Source organism: Heterodontus francisci, chromosome 43 (genome assembly GCF_036365525.1).
Source record: "Heterodontus francisci isolate sHetFra1 chromosome 43, sHetFra1.hap1, whole genome shotgun sequence".
NCBI classification, from domain to species: domain Eukaryota; kingdom Metazoa; phylum Chordata; class Chondrichthyes; order Heterodontiformes; family Heterodontidae; genus Heterodontus; species Heterodontus francisci.
The window spans coordinates 16498291-16512466 of NC_090413.1; the positions used below are offsets into that span (position 1 = coordinate 16498291).

The following is a 14176-nucleotide window of genomic DNA, read 5'->3' on the forward strand; positions in this document are numbered from 1 at the left end:
CCCGCCGGCGGAGGAGAGCGCCTCGGCTGTCCGGGCGGCCGACTCCGGGGACGGTCCGGCAGGCGGAGGAGTAGCCGAAACCCCCGGGAGGCCCCTCACTGCGGGTGGCGAGGGGGCTCGGGAGTGCGGAGCGATCCCGGCCGAGCTGACTCCCGCTCGGCCGGAACTGCTCATCGGACCCAGGCCCCGAAACCCTCCTCGGGAGCCGGTCCCGCACAACCCGAGCCGCCTCTCGGAAATGCCCTCCGTGCCATTCCAATCGGCGCGGAGGGGTTTCCTGTACGGGCTGCTCCTGCACACTCTCCACTTCCTCGCCCTCGTCAGCCGGCCGGACACGCCCTGGCGGTCCGCGTTGCCATCTGGCGGCGAGGGGAAACCCCGATGGAGGTCTCTCTATGCGGGAGTCTTCCCCCTTTACATCGGGGACGCGGGGTGGAGGGTGCTGCACAGAGCAGTCCCGTGCAATAGGCTTTTAAGTAGGTTCACGGACTCCCAGGCCACCTGTACTTTCTGCGGCCTGGACGAGTCCGTGTTCCACATTTATACGGAGTGTGCGAGGTTGCATCCCCTATTTGAGTATCTGAAGGGGCTGCTCCTCAAATTCTGGCTGCACTTCAGTCCCACGCTCCTGATCTTTGGGCACCCGGTGCGGAGGGGCTTGGGCCTGGAGGAGGATCTCCTCGTCGGTCTGCTCCTGGGCCTGGCCAAGGTGGCAATTCACAGGTCCGGGTTGCGGGCCGTCGGGGGGTCCGTCCTCCCCGATTGCCTGCCCCTCTTCCGCGGTTACGCTCGCGCCCGGGTGTCCCTGGAAAAGGAGCATGCGGTGTCCGCCGGTACGCTTGAGGCCTTCCGCGACCGGTGGGCACCGGTCGGTCTTCCCGTACATTTTAGAGGCTGCAACAATGGCCGAAGGGCCGACAACCTCGGCCATTGCTTTCACGCATGCCTCGATAGTCATGTTCGGGTGGACGTAGCTCTTGACCCCATGCTTCGATGTTAATAAAGCAAACGGTGACGGGGCAACAGGTGCAGCTGCAGCAGCCGCAGCAGCATATAAACGGGAAGGCCCCGCCACCGGCGAAGAGGGGCTTGCCATGGGGTCGCAGAGCTACGCCCACCCCCAAGAAACAAAGCACACGACAGTTTTCTTGAACACAAACAATATGATGGGGGAGGGGGGGATGGGAATAGAGGAGGATAGGGCTGAAAAGGACAAGGAGAGGAGAGGATAGGTGGCCGAATGATGGACAAGAGAGAACAGCTGCAAGGATGTTACACTTCAATTGGTGGTTGGAGCACCTTCCTGCAGAGTCGACACTCCACTCTTCCAGTTAGGGGAGGGTTCTTCGCCCGGGTCGGTTAGAGCCGCCCGGTTCTCTCCCTTTTCTGTTGTATAAGGATTTTCTTCAGCCAGGCAGCTCCAGCCGTCCCGAGCCACACAGTTGGGGGTGGGGAGGGAGCCCCTTTTGTGCAGGATGGCAGGGAAACACAAGAGCTAGTACAGGGGCTCCCTATAGAATTTGGCAGCCCCACCCCTGGATTTTCCGGTGCCTTCTCCCTCCCCCAACAGTCCAAACAACCAACAGTTCTCTGGTGCTCCAACACCCACCTCTCCAAAATGACTCTCAGGTCTTCTTAGTCTTGAAAAAGTGCAACAGTTCCACAGTAAATACATCTGTCTCCACTCTATAGTCACCTCTTTGCAGTTTTTCCACTCTCCTCTCCCCAGTTGCTGCAGTCTCCACTCTCCACTCTGCAATTGCTGCAACACAGGTGCAGCTGCTCCCCCTGATTGCTGGCAGGAAGTGCTCCAAATTGCCCAGCCAATCCCAGTGCTGTACCTGTCTTGGGAGTGTTTGATGGGGACAGTGTAGAGGGAGCTTTACTCTGTATCTAACCCCGTTTTTTTGTTTTTTTTTCTTTTGTGACCTTTATACCCCAGGCCCCTTTTATATTTTTCACATCGAGGGGGCCTTTATCCCTCAGGCCCCCTTTATGTACATAATTACAGTTTTAAAATAACTTTATTAAAACAGATAAATAAACAAAAAACTCAAATTAAAATGCCATTCTCGGCGTCGACGATGCACTCCAGTCCCTGCGGTGCCCACCGGTCGCGGAAGGCCTCAAGCGTACCGGTGGGCACCGCAGGGACTGGAGTGCATTGTCAACGCCGAGAATGGCATTTTAATTTGAGTTTTTTGTTTATTTATCTGGTTTTAATAAAAAAAACGAAAAAAAAAAAAACGGGGGTTAGATACAGAGTAAAACTTGCTCAGTTGAGCAACTCAGTATCATGTCAATCTGTGTGCAATCTCCAGTCAATGAGGCAACTGAACTAATGACACTTCCCTTTAACAGACTTGTGCTGCTTGCAAAATGCTTCCTCTCACTGACACATATTTCAATGATGAGGAGAGGGTGAAACAGTGAAGGTGAAGGGTTGACAAAAAAAAAACGGGGTAAAAAAAAAAAAACGGGGTTAGATACAGAGTAAAGCTCCCTCTACACTGTCCCATCAAACACTCCCAGACTCCCAGGATAGGTATAGCACGGGGGTTAGATACAGAGTAAAGCTCCCTCTACACTGTCCCATTAAACACTCCCAGGTAGGTATAGCATGGGGGTTAGATACAGAGTGAAGCTCCCTCTACACTGTCCCCATCAAACACTCCCAGGACAGGTTCAGCACGGGGTTAGATACAGAGTAAAGCTCCCTCTACACTGTCCCATCAAACACTCCCAGGATAGGTATAGCACGGGGGTTAGATACAGAGTGAAGCTCCCTCTACACTGTCCCATCAAACACTCCCAGGGCAGGTACAGCACAAGTGAGAACCAGCGCCCTGTGTAGCTTTGTAGTCCATTGAAGCCTTGTGTAGTGTGAGTCTGATACAAACCAGCCATGGTTGGAAAAGATCCCAATAAGCCCCGGGGCAAGATGTCCTCATATGCATACTTTGTGCAGACATGTTGAGAGGGGCACAGGAAGAAACACCCTGAAGCCACTGTCAACTTTGCAGAGTTCTCAAAGAAATGTTCAGAAAGGTGGAAGACCATGTCAAGCAAAGAGAAGTCAAAGTTTGAAGACCTGGCTAAGAATGACAAGGTCCGTTATGATCGGGAGATGAAGAACTATGTTCCTCAAAAGGGGAACAAGAAAAAGAAGAAGGATCCAAATGCCCCCAAGAGACCGCCATCAGCATTTTTCATTTTCTGCTCTGAGAAGCATCCAAAGATCAAGAGTGAATTTCCTGGAATGTCCATTGGCGATGTTGCAAAGAAGCTGGGAGAGATGTGGTCTACAGTGCAACCCAAGGATAAGCAATCATATGAGCAGAAGGCAACGAAATTAAAGGAGAAGTATGAAAAGCAAGTTGCACCCTATCGTGCCAAATGCAAGGGTGATGCTGGTAAGAAACCTGCTGCGAAGCCAGCTCAGGCTGCAAAGAAGAAGAAGGAAGAGGAGGAGGAAGATGACGACGATGAAGAAGATGACGACGATGAGGAAGAGGAGGAGAATGATGAGGATGACGATGAAATAAATCCAGATGTAAAAAAAAGATCTTTGTCTAAGCTTGATCTATTTTTTTTTTTGCAAAGACAGGAAATGTGAACTCATTTGTAATTTGGATCAATGGCTTCGGTGTAAAGAAACTGTACAAAACTGTGTATAGTTAGTGTTGTATTTTTACACTGCGTAGCCAGGCCCTGTACTGTTTTCATTGTAAGTAGCTGATCTTTTTTAAGGCACAGCCTTTCAAGAAGAGAGGGACTCCAGAGTGATGGAATGTTATTGCCTATTTAATGTTTTGTGTGGAATTTTCAATGGCAAAAGTAGTGAGGATTTTTTTTGCCATGCCATTAATACCAATTTTTTGCAGATGGTTTTTGTAGATCTTTTGTCACTACATGTGATTGCTAACTTCTCATGGGTAGACCATGATAAGAATCAATACTTTTTTAAATAAAATTGAAACATTAAAAAAAAACGAGTTAGATACAAAGTAAAGTTCCCTCTGCATCACGACCACCCAATATACTATTATGTCTGAGAGTCCCCAGTTGATCTCAGCAAAGTTACTACAATTTGCCTCACTACTGATCTTTTGGAAGGAGGAGAAAATGAACCATGGCTCTTACTTCTGAGTGACATCCAATGAGTCCCACTAGAAATTTGCACTTGTGGATACCAAGGACGTGTTCGAGTGTCAACTTCCTCTGTAGTCGAATAGCTTGCGAGGACACACTGTCCCCACTCAAACATGAAGAGTAGCCACTTGGTGAGGTTCCTGTCCTGTAAACCAAAAAGAGTAATCTGCTTCAGTGAAGGAAAGGGCAGACTAAGAAACAGATATATACAGTACCTGTCACAACCTCAAAACATCCCAAAGCACAATTACAGCCAATGAAGTGTAGTCACTGTTGTCATGTAGGAAACACTCCAGCCTCTGCATGCACAGCACAAACAGCAAAGTGATAATTAGCAAATCATTTATTGTGGTGATGTTGATTGAGGGATACATATTGGCCAGGACACTGGGGAGAACTTCCCTGCTCTTCTTTGAATAATGCAATGGGACCTTTTTACATCCACATTGGGTTAACATCTCATCCAAAGTACAGCACTGCAATATCAGCCAAGACTTTGTGCTTAAGCTTCAGGGAGTAGGACTTGAACCCACAATCTTCTGCTCTCAGGACACAAGAGTACTACCCACTGAGGCACAGCTAACACCTGCTGAGGAAATTGGGGAGGGAAAAAAAGCACTTCCTATACTTGTTTCTACACAATTACCACCTGACATTTGCAAATTAGGACTGTGGCTTAGCTGCATATTAGCCTTTCTGTTCAGTCATCACCAATTCCTTTGAGGGTAATGCCAGTTTTCCTAATGGGGCAATTACCTGACTTATCGGAGGGGAGAGTTTTGCAAATCCGGACATGAACCGCACACATTTATCGGTCCGTTGGTTTAATCCTTGCGAATTGGCAGGCCTGAAATTTCAGCGGGCTCTATGTCCCTATCCTCACTTTCCTCGACAACGAGGGATACATCGCAAAATGACCCCGTACTGTCTTGACATTAATAAACGAAACGCGGTGTCGCCCTGGGCATCAGTTACCCAGTACAGGGACCTCGGGTTTTGTTTGGCGAGCTCCCAGTCTGGGTTTGCAAGGCCCAACTTCAGGCCTGTCGTGTGCTGAGGATTATGGGTAGGGCCAGCGGGTGTCTCGTGTTCCTTATTTACTGTGTTTTCATCTGCGCTCAGGATCGAGGTGGGCATGGTGCCATGGTAGAATCCGGGAGGGAGTGTCCATGATTGAGTCAGAGCATTAACAGTACGACAGTCCCCTCCTCTAGCTGCCACATCCAGAGTCCCTTGTTGGAATGCGCGTGCACAGAGGCATCAGCCAGGGTTGGGGGCAGCTCCGTGATTGAATGGCGACGCTGATCGGCAAGGCTCACACCGGCACATTGGCCACTTTGGTGAAGCGGTGGAGGGTGAACGGAGCCCATGGAATCACCACCACTCTCCTCCCCCAGTAAGTGTTGAGAGAGAAGTGGAGGGGAAACAACATCACCAGTTCTGGGCTGGTAGCTGAGCTGCTGATCCCTGGGTCTCAGGGACATGATAGACTGTCTACAAGGAACGTTCTGGCACATTCCAAGGTCCAGGACTACGTGCTGGGGGTGCACTAAAGCTTGGGGCAGCCGCAGCAAAGGCTCAATGGGGAAAGACCACTGCGTAAGGTCCTCCCGTCATAGTGAACTGAGCGGCTGGACCCGTGGGAAACCCATTGGGCTGTGTACACCAAAATGTTTTTCACTATGTAATGCCAATGTACATTGCTTTTAAAATGGAACGGCAAGAATTGTGAGGCACTTCATGTTTTTCTGTATCGAAGAAGAAATCTGATCTCTATTATACTTTCTGAAATGTGAAATTTGAACTGATTTGTAATGTATTTTTGCAAATTTTTATGAATAAAGTATATTTTTGGAAAAAAAGGAACACTCTGGCACTTGACTTCCATCCCGATGGTTGGCACTCCATCTCTGCTGGTTGCTTTGGTTCTTAGACAGCTCCCCTTACCTACTAAACCCAAGATGAAATGAATCTGAAAGCAACGAGCTATCACTTCTTGTTTGACCATGGGAGGGGTTTTCAATCTTTCCCTATCCACCCCCCACCGCCAGTTGCCCACTGTTCTTCTTACTCAACATGCCCTTCTTCACGAATGGGTGGCCCCTAGATGGGTAGTGCCAGGCTGTTCGACTGTGGAGATCATCGCAGCTGAACCCAAACCTGTCATAACCTGAGGACCACGTGGGCAAGCTTTTCCAGCTCGAGTGAGGGTGGGTTTGCGGGACTGTGCGGGGTGGAGGGAGCGGGGGGGAGGGGGAGAGAGGGAGAAAAAAAGTGGGAGGAAGCAGGGAGAAAATGGGAGGGAGGCAGAGACGGAGGGAAGGAGGGAGGAGAGAAGGAGAAATGGAGAAGGAGGGAGGAGAAAGGAAGTGCAGAAGGGAAGGCCGTGCAGAAGGGAAGGGAGGGAGGGAAGGAAAGGAGAGAAGAGGGGAGAGTGGGAGAGCGAGAGAGGGAAGGAGAGGAGGGGAGATGGAGGGAATGAGGAAGGGGAGTGTTGTGGGAGGGATAGAGGGAGAGAAGGGAAGGAGAGAGGGAGGGAGGGAGGAAAGCGAAGGGTTGTGCGATCAATGATAGTTAGATTGAAGGGATGAAGGAAAAGGGGGCGCATAAGGCCAGTATTCCCTGTTATTACCAACACCAGCCCAGGAACACAGAATTAAATAGCCAGTACCAGTTCAACCCTAGTTGGGTAGGGTGGCATCAGCATAGGCCTCCTCCTGGTCACTGACACCAAGTGGGATCTTTCACATTAGGAGTGCTATGTGAGCATGTTCAGTATCTGACTCTACACAATGCATGTGTGTTCTGGCATTAAACAAATAGTATCTAAATCAATCATTTTCCATTCTGCTTTCACTCAGCTCTTATTGTGTTGATGGGAGGGAGTATTAGGCATGTGCTGAGAGGTTAAAGAGTCACATCCTTCCTCCCCCGTGACCACTTCCTCAAAATAAGCCCAACTCTATCAATTTAAATTGTTTTCAGTCTTTTCCTTCACGGCACACTCTTTACAGTGCCCTGATTCCGACAGCTCCAAGGTAGTTCAAATCCAGGGAGTGAGGAACGGAAGCCTTTAGATCCAGGCACAATATTCCCTCTTTATTTGCTGTTCCTTGCTTTGCTGGTCCCTCCCTCCCGCTTTCCCTCCCTCCCGCTTTCCCTCCCTTTGCCCCACTATTGCACTGTTCCCTCCTTCATCCCCCCCATCTCCCTGTTCCCTCCCTCTCTATCTCATTCCTTTCCTGTCTCCCTTCCCCCTCTCTATCTCTGCTCTGGTCTTCCCCACCCCCGCGCCCCCCCTCAGTCCATCCCTCTTCTCATCCCTACCTTTCAATCCTTCCCTCACTCTCGCTCCCTCTGCTCCTTCTTCCCTCAGTCCCTGCCACACTCTGTTCCTCACTGGGGTGGTACAGTAGTGCAGTGGTTAGCACCGCAGCCTCACAGCTCCAGTGACCCGGGTTTGCTTCTGGGTACTGCCTGTGCGGAGTTTGCAAGTTCTCCCTGTGACCACGTGGGTTTCCATCGGATGCTCCGGTTTCCTCCCACAGCCAAAGACTTGCAGGTTGATCGGTAAATTGGTCATTGTAAATTGCCCCTAGTGTAGGTAGGTGGTAGGAGAATGGTGGGGGTGTGGTAGGGAATGTGGGATTAATGTAGGATTAGTATAAAAGGGTGGTTGTTGGTCAGCACAGACTCAGCAGGCCGAAGGGCCTGTTTCAGTGCTGTATCTTTCTATGACTCACTGCTTGTGGTCCTCTCTCTCTGTCCTTGTCTCCTTTCATCCCCTTCTCTCTCTGTCTCTCTGACCCTCCCCTCACCACTGCTCCTTCCTTCTTTCCTGCTCTCTGTCCATCCCTCCCACTCCACCTTCCCTCTCTCACTGGATACTTCTTGTGTATTTGGCGGGAATGTCCACCTGAGATGAGCAGTGTATGAGGGAGGGATTCTGAGGCTGCGTCAGTGGTGAGAAGCAAACCACAGAACTTAATCATTTAAATAAAAAACTGTTTCCACTATGCTTTCACAATTTCAGTGAACCCGTGTCGCTGATGACTCATCTTTATTGATCAAGTTCACAGTGTACAGTTCACATCACATTCACTGCCAAACCACTTCCCTTGGTTATTATTTTAGCAATTAGTCTTCAATTCTTGGAAGTGGCAGGGCAACCTCTGTTTTCACTCCGACGAGATAGCATTGTATAATAATGAAGCAACATGAATCATGGAATGGTTATAGCACAGAAGGAGGCCATTCGGCCTGTCGAGTCCGTGCCAGCTCTCTGCAACAGCAACTCTCCTAGTCCCGCTCCCCTGCCTTTTCCCCGCATCCCTGCAAATTTTTTTCTCCTCAGGTGATTATCCAGTTCTCTCTCGAATGCCTCGATTGAACTTGCCTCTACCACGCCCTCAGGCAGTGCATTCCTGATCCTAACCGCTCGCTAGGTAAATAAAGTTTTTCCTCATGTCGCTGTTACTTCTCTTGCCAGTTGTCTTAAATCAGTGTCCTCTGATTCTCAACCCTTCCACCAACGGGAACAGTCTCTCCCTATCTACTCTGTCCAGACCCCTCCTGAGTTTGAACACTGCTGTCAAATCTCCTCTTAATCTTCTCCTCTCCAAGGAGTACAGCCCCAGCTTCTCCAAACTATCTACGTAAATAAAGTCCCTCATCCCTGGAATCATTCTCATGAATCTTTTCAGCACCCGATCTAATGCCTTAAAATCCTTCCTAAAGTGCGGTGACCAGAACTGATGGCTCTAACCCACGGGTATCCTGTCCCATACAGCGGTCCTCCGGAAGTGTTTATACAAGATCAAAAAACCACATCAGCCATGAATAAACCCAGGCTGACCCCTGATGCTTGTATCAGTGTGATGTACAAAAAAAAACATACATACGAATTAGGAGCAGGAGTAGGCCACTCGGTCCCTTCAGCCTGCTCCACCATTCAACAAGATCATGGCTCATCTGATTGTAACCACATTCCCGCTTACCCCCCGATAACCTTTCACCCCCTTGCTTAGCAAAGGTCCATCCACCTCTGCCTTAAAAATATTCAAAGTCCCTACTTCCACTGCCTTTTGAGGAAGAGAGTTCCAAAGACCCACGACCCTCTGAGAGAAAACATTTCTCCTCATCTCTGTCTTAAATGGGTGACCCCTTATTTTTAAACAGTGACCCCTAGTTCTAGATTCTCCAACAAGGGGAAACATCCTTTCCACATCCACCCTGTAAAGACCTCTCAGGATCTTATATGTTTCAATCTAGTCACCTCTTACTCCTCTAAACTCCAGCAAATACAAGATAAAAGCAAAATACTGCAGATGCTGGAAATCTGAAATAAAAACAAGAAATGCTGGAAATACTCAGCAGGTCTGGCAGCATCTGTGGAGAGAGAAATTCCGAAGAAGGGTTACTGACCTGAAACGTTAACTCTGCTTCTCTTTCCACAGATGCTGCCAGACCTGCTGAGTATTTCCAGCATTTCTTGTTTTTATTCCAGCAAATACAAGCCTAGCCTGTCCAACCTTTCCTCATAAGACAACCCGCCCGTTCCAAGTATTAGTCTAGTAAACCTTCTCTGTACTGCTTCCAACGCATTTACATCCTTCCTTAAGGAGACCAGTACTGTACACAGTACATTGGCCACTCACAAAGTACTCATATAACACTCACATAACAGTCTCTCAGCATCCAAGTTTTCCATTTGTGAGACTGCTGTGGTTGAATAGCCCACCAATGCCCAGTGTATAACTTCACATGTGCAACTGCCTGCATTTACAAGGCAGTTATCTGGTGCGGGGAGGAGGGAGCTGGACAACCAAAGTCACCATCTTATTTATATTTTTATTTTTTTTATTTAGAGATACAGCACTGAAACAGGCCCTTCGGCCCACCGAGTCTGTGCCGACCAAGAACCACCCATTTATACTAACCCTGCAGTAATCCCATATTCCCTACCACCTACCTACACTAGGGGCAATTTACAATGGCCAATTTACCTATCAACCTGCAAGTCTTTGGCAGTGGGAGGAAACCAGAGCACCCGGAGAAAACCCACACAGACACAGGGAGAACTTGCAAACTCCGCATAGGCAGTACCCAGAATTGAACCCGGGTCCCTGGAGCTGTGAGGCTGCGGTGCTAACCACTGCGCCACTGTGCCGCCCACAGTGCGGGGAAAGGCGGGGAGAAAGATGACAGTCCTTAAACAAAAGAAAGAAAGGTTTGCATTTATGTAGCGCCTTTCATAATCTCATTGGCTTTGCAGCCAATGAAGTACTTTTTGAAGTGTCGCCTCTGTTATAACATAAGAAACACAGAAGCCAGTTTGTGCACAGCAAGCTCCCACAAACAACGAGATAACGACCAGGTAATCTGTTCGAAAGTAATAAAAACAAGAAATACTAGAAATACTCAGCAGGTCTGGAAGCATCTGTGGAGAGAGAAGCAGAGTTAACGTTTCAGGTCAGTGACCCTTCATCAGATCTGTTTGAAAGTGTTGGTTGAGGAATAAATATTGGCCAGAACATCAGGGAGAACCCCCTGCTTATTTTCAAATTAATGCCTTTTTTAACATCCACCTGAGAGTGCAGGCAGGGCCTCACTTATGACGTCATCCAGACAACAGCACCACTGACAGTGCAGCACTCCCTCAGTACTGCACTGAAATGTCAGTTTAGATTAGAAGCTCAACTCAGTGGAGTGGGACTTCAACTCATAACCTTCTGAATCAAAGGAGACAGTGGTATCACTGAGCTCCTACCAAGCCAGCTTGCCACAGATGCACAAAGACCAGAAGCTGATCTCTGAGTGACTTGTCCCTTTGCCGGGGTTGAGCAGGGGAGCGGGTCTCTGAGGCTTCCTGAACTGAGTGGGGCATAAGGTTGCATTGCTGCCCTGCGCTTGGCGAGTGGGTGTTTTGAGGGAGCTGCAGGCCGTTTAGCAGAGTTCACTCTCTGCTACAAGGCTGCATGCAGGATGTCTGACATGTGCACACCCTGCCTTGTAAGACTTCCCCCACCTCCCTGTTCTCAGGCAAGGGTTTTTGTGGTACTTTCCATTTCACAGCCACATTCCAAGCTACTCTATTTCCCATTCGCACTTTCAGTCTGAGACCCAGCCTCCGAGCAGAGGCTGAGCTATGTTAACAGGCAGGCTGTCAGGTTCAACGTTTAGGTCATTTGAATATGAAAGCACATACCTACAAGTGCACATAAGTATGTAGAAGGTAAGGTGTTGGCTCAGTAGTAGGACTCTCGCCCCTGAGTCCCAATCCAGAAGCTTAAGCCTATAGCCCAGGCCGGCACGCCATGTTGGAGGTGCCATCTTCTGGATGAGACATTAAACCTAGACCCCATCGGCCCTGTCAGGCGGACATAAAACGTCCCATGGTACTAGTCGGAGAAAAGCAGAGAAGTTCTCCAGGGTGTCCTGGTCAATATTTAAGCCCTCAAGTAAAATCACTAAAATAAAACAGATTATCTGGTCATTATCACATTGCTGTTTGTGGGAGCTTGCTGTGCACAAATTGGCTGCTGTGTTTCCAACATTATAACAGTGACCAAAGGTACTTCATTAGCTAAAGTGCTTGAAAACATCTTTCCCTCTTTCTAGAAAATACATATTATAAATACATAAAATACAAAACTGCCAACATACATAGCCACACTGTCATCGAGCAGAAGAGCAGGGAATGTTGGATCCTACTTATAGCACAGAGGCCACAGCTGCCAACAATTGTTACACAGTTCCTTCACTGTTGTTGGATCTAATTCCTGGAACTCCCTCCCTAACAGCACTGTGGGTTTTACCTACACCACACGGACTGCAGAAGTTCAAGAAGGCGGCTCACCACCGCCTTCTCAAGGGGCAATTAGGGATGGGCAATAAATACCGCATTCCAAGAATGAGTGAACAAAACTGGCATTTAAACGGTGCCTCATCACCCGAAAGTGCCTTGCATAGAGCCACTTTGATGTGAAGTGGTAATTGTGACGTTGGCGAACACAGTGGCTGCTTTGCATATGGAAAGATTTCACAATGCAGCAATGAGATGAATTAGTGGTTAAAATGGTTTGCATAGGGTGAGGGAGGGAGGGAATTTAAGACCAAGATACTGGGGAAGCTGAAACAAGAACAGAACATGGCAGAAATGCTTAGTAAGTCAATCAGCATCTGTGGGGTGAACAATCTTAAGGCTTCAGGCTCAGCCTTGACTTCAGAATGGAAAAATGACCAAATACGATATCTGTGCTCCTCCAATTCTTGCCTCTTATGCATCCCCCAATTCCTCTGTCTTACCATTGGTGTCCGTGTCTTCAGCTGTCCAGGCCCTAAACTCTGAAATTCCCTTCCTGAACCTCTCTACCTCTCACGCACCTCCTTTAAGAGGCTCCTTAAAACCTACCTCTTTGACAAAGCCTTTGTTCAACTGTCCTAATATGACCTTATGTGGCTCAGTGTTAAATCATGTTTGATAGTCGCTCCTGTGAAGTGCTTTGGGACATTTTGCTATGTTATAGGTGTTATTTGTTGGTTCCTTACTACAACATTCAGGACTACACTTTCAGAGAGCATTAAAACAAAATCAGCAGATCATCCTACCGTAGTAAATTCACATCCTATTGACGTTAATTACTGCAAGCACACCCGACCATGTCCATCATCAACCCAGGTCAAAGCAGGGTCAGAACTGGGATTGAAATGGAAAATGAAGAAGTAACTTCAAGGGAAAGGTGAAAAGGGCATCCTTGTTCAAAGCTCCTGACTCACTGGTGACCTGGAGCTCCAAACTTCTTCATTTAATCTCCTGACCAGCTCACGCTCAAACCATTATTCCATTACTTCGACTTGTTCATGCCTGTGACCTCCAGGCCAACTAATTTCTCAAGTCTAATCATCCACTCATGACCCACAGCTCCTTACTTGGCAGACACCTTCTATGTCTGTAGATACCATCTTGCGCAATCTTCTGCCTCACTGAGTTGAAGCCAAGATATGATACTCCATCTCTTTTTGTTTATATTTAGAGATACAGCACTGAAACAGGCCCTTTGGCCCACCGAGTCTGTGCTAACCAGCAACCACCCATATATACTTCTTCTTCTTCTTCTTCTTTGGCCTCCTTGTCTCGGGAGACAATGGGTAAGCGCCTGGAGGTGGTCAGTGGTTTGTGGAGCAGCGCCTGGAGTGGCTATAAAGGCCAATTCTAGAGTGACAGACTCTTCCACAGGTGCTGCAGATAAAATTGGTTGTCGGGGCTGTTACACAGTTGGCTCTCCCCTTGTGCGTCTGTCTTTTTTCCTGCCAACTGCTAAGTCTCTTTGACTCACCACACTTTAGCCCCGCCTTTATGGCTGCCCGCCAGCTCTGGCGATCGCTGGCAACTGACTCCCACGACTTGTGATCAATGTCACAGGACTTCATGTCGCGTTTGCAGACGTCTTTAAAGTGGAGACATGGACAGCCGGTGGGTCTGATACCAGTGATGAGCTCGCTGTACAATGTGTCTTTGGGGATTCGGTCATCTTCCATGTGGCTCACATGGCCAAGCCATCTCAAGCGCCGCTGACTCAGTAGTGTGTACAAGCTGGGGATGTTGGCCGCCTCGAGGACTTCTGTGTTGGAGATACGGTCCTGCCACCTGATGCCAAGTATTCTCAGCAAAGATGGAATGAATTCAGACGTCGCACTTGGCTGACATACGTTGTCCAGGCCTCGCTGCCATAGAGCAAGGTACTGAGGACACAGGCTTGATACACTCGGACTTTTGTTTTCCGTGTCAGTGCGCCATTTTCCCACACCCTCTTGGCTAGTCTGGACATAGCAGTGGAAGCCTTTCCCATGCGCTTGTTGATTTCTGCATCGAGAGACAGGTTACTGGTGATAGTTGAGCCTAGGTAGGTGAACTCTTGAACCACTTCCAGAGCGTGGTCGCCGATATTGATGGATGGAGCATTTCTGACGTCCTGTCCCATGATGTTCATTTTCTTGAGGCTGATGGTTAGGCCAAATTCGT

At 48.7% G+C, this 14176-nt stretch overlaps 1 pseudogene; it reads left to right on the forward strand.

Moving 5' to 3' along the window:
* The first annotated feature begins 2836 nt into the window (after positions 1-2836).
* Positions 2837-3956, forward strand: LOC137355543 (high mobility group protein B2 pseudogene; annotated as a pseudogene).
* The last annotated feature ends 10220 nt before the right edge of the window (positions 3957-14176 follow it).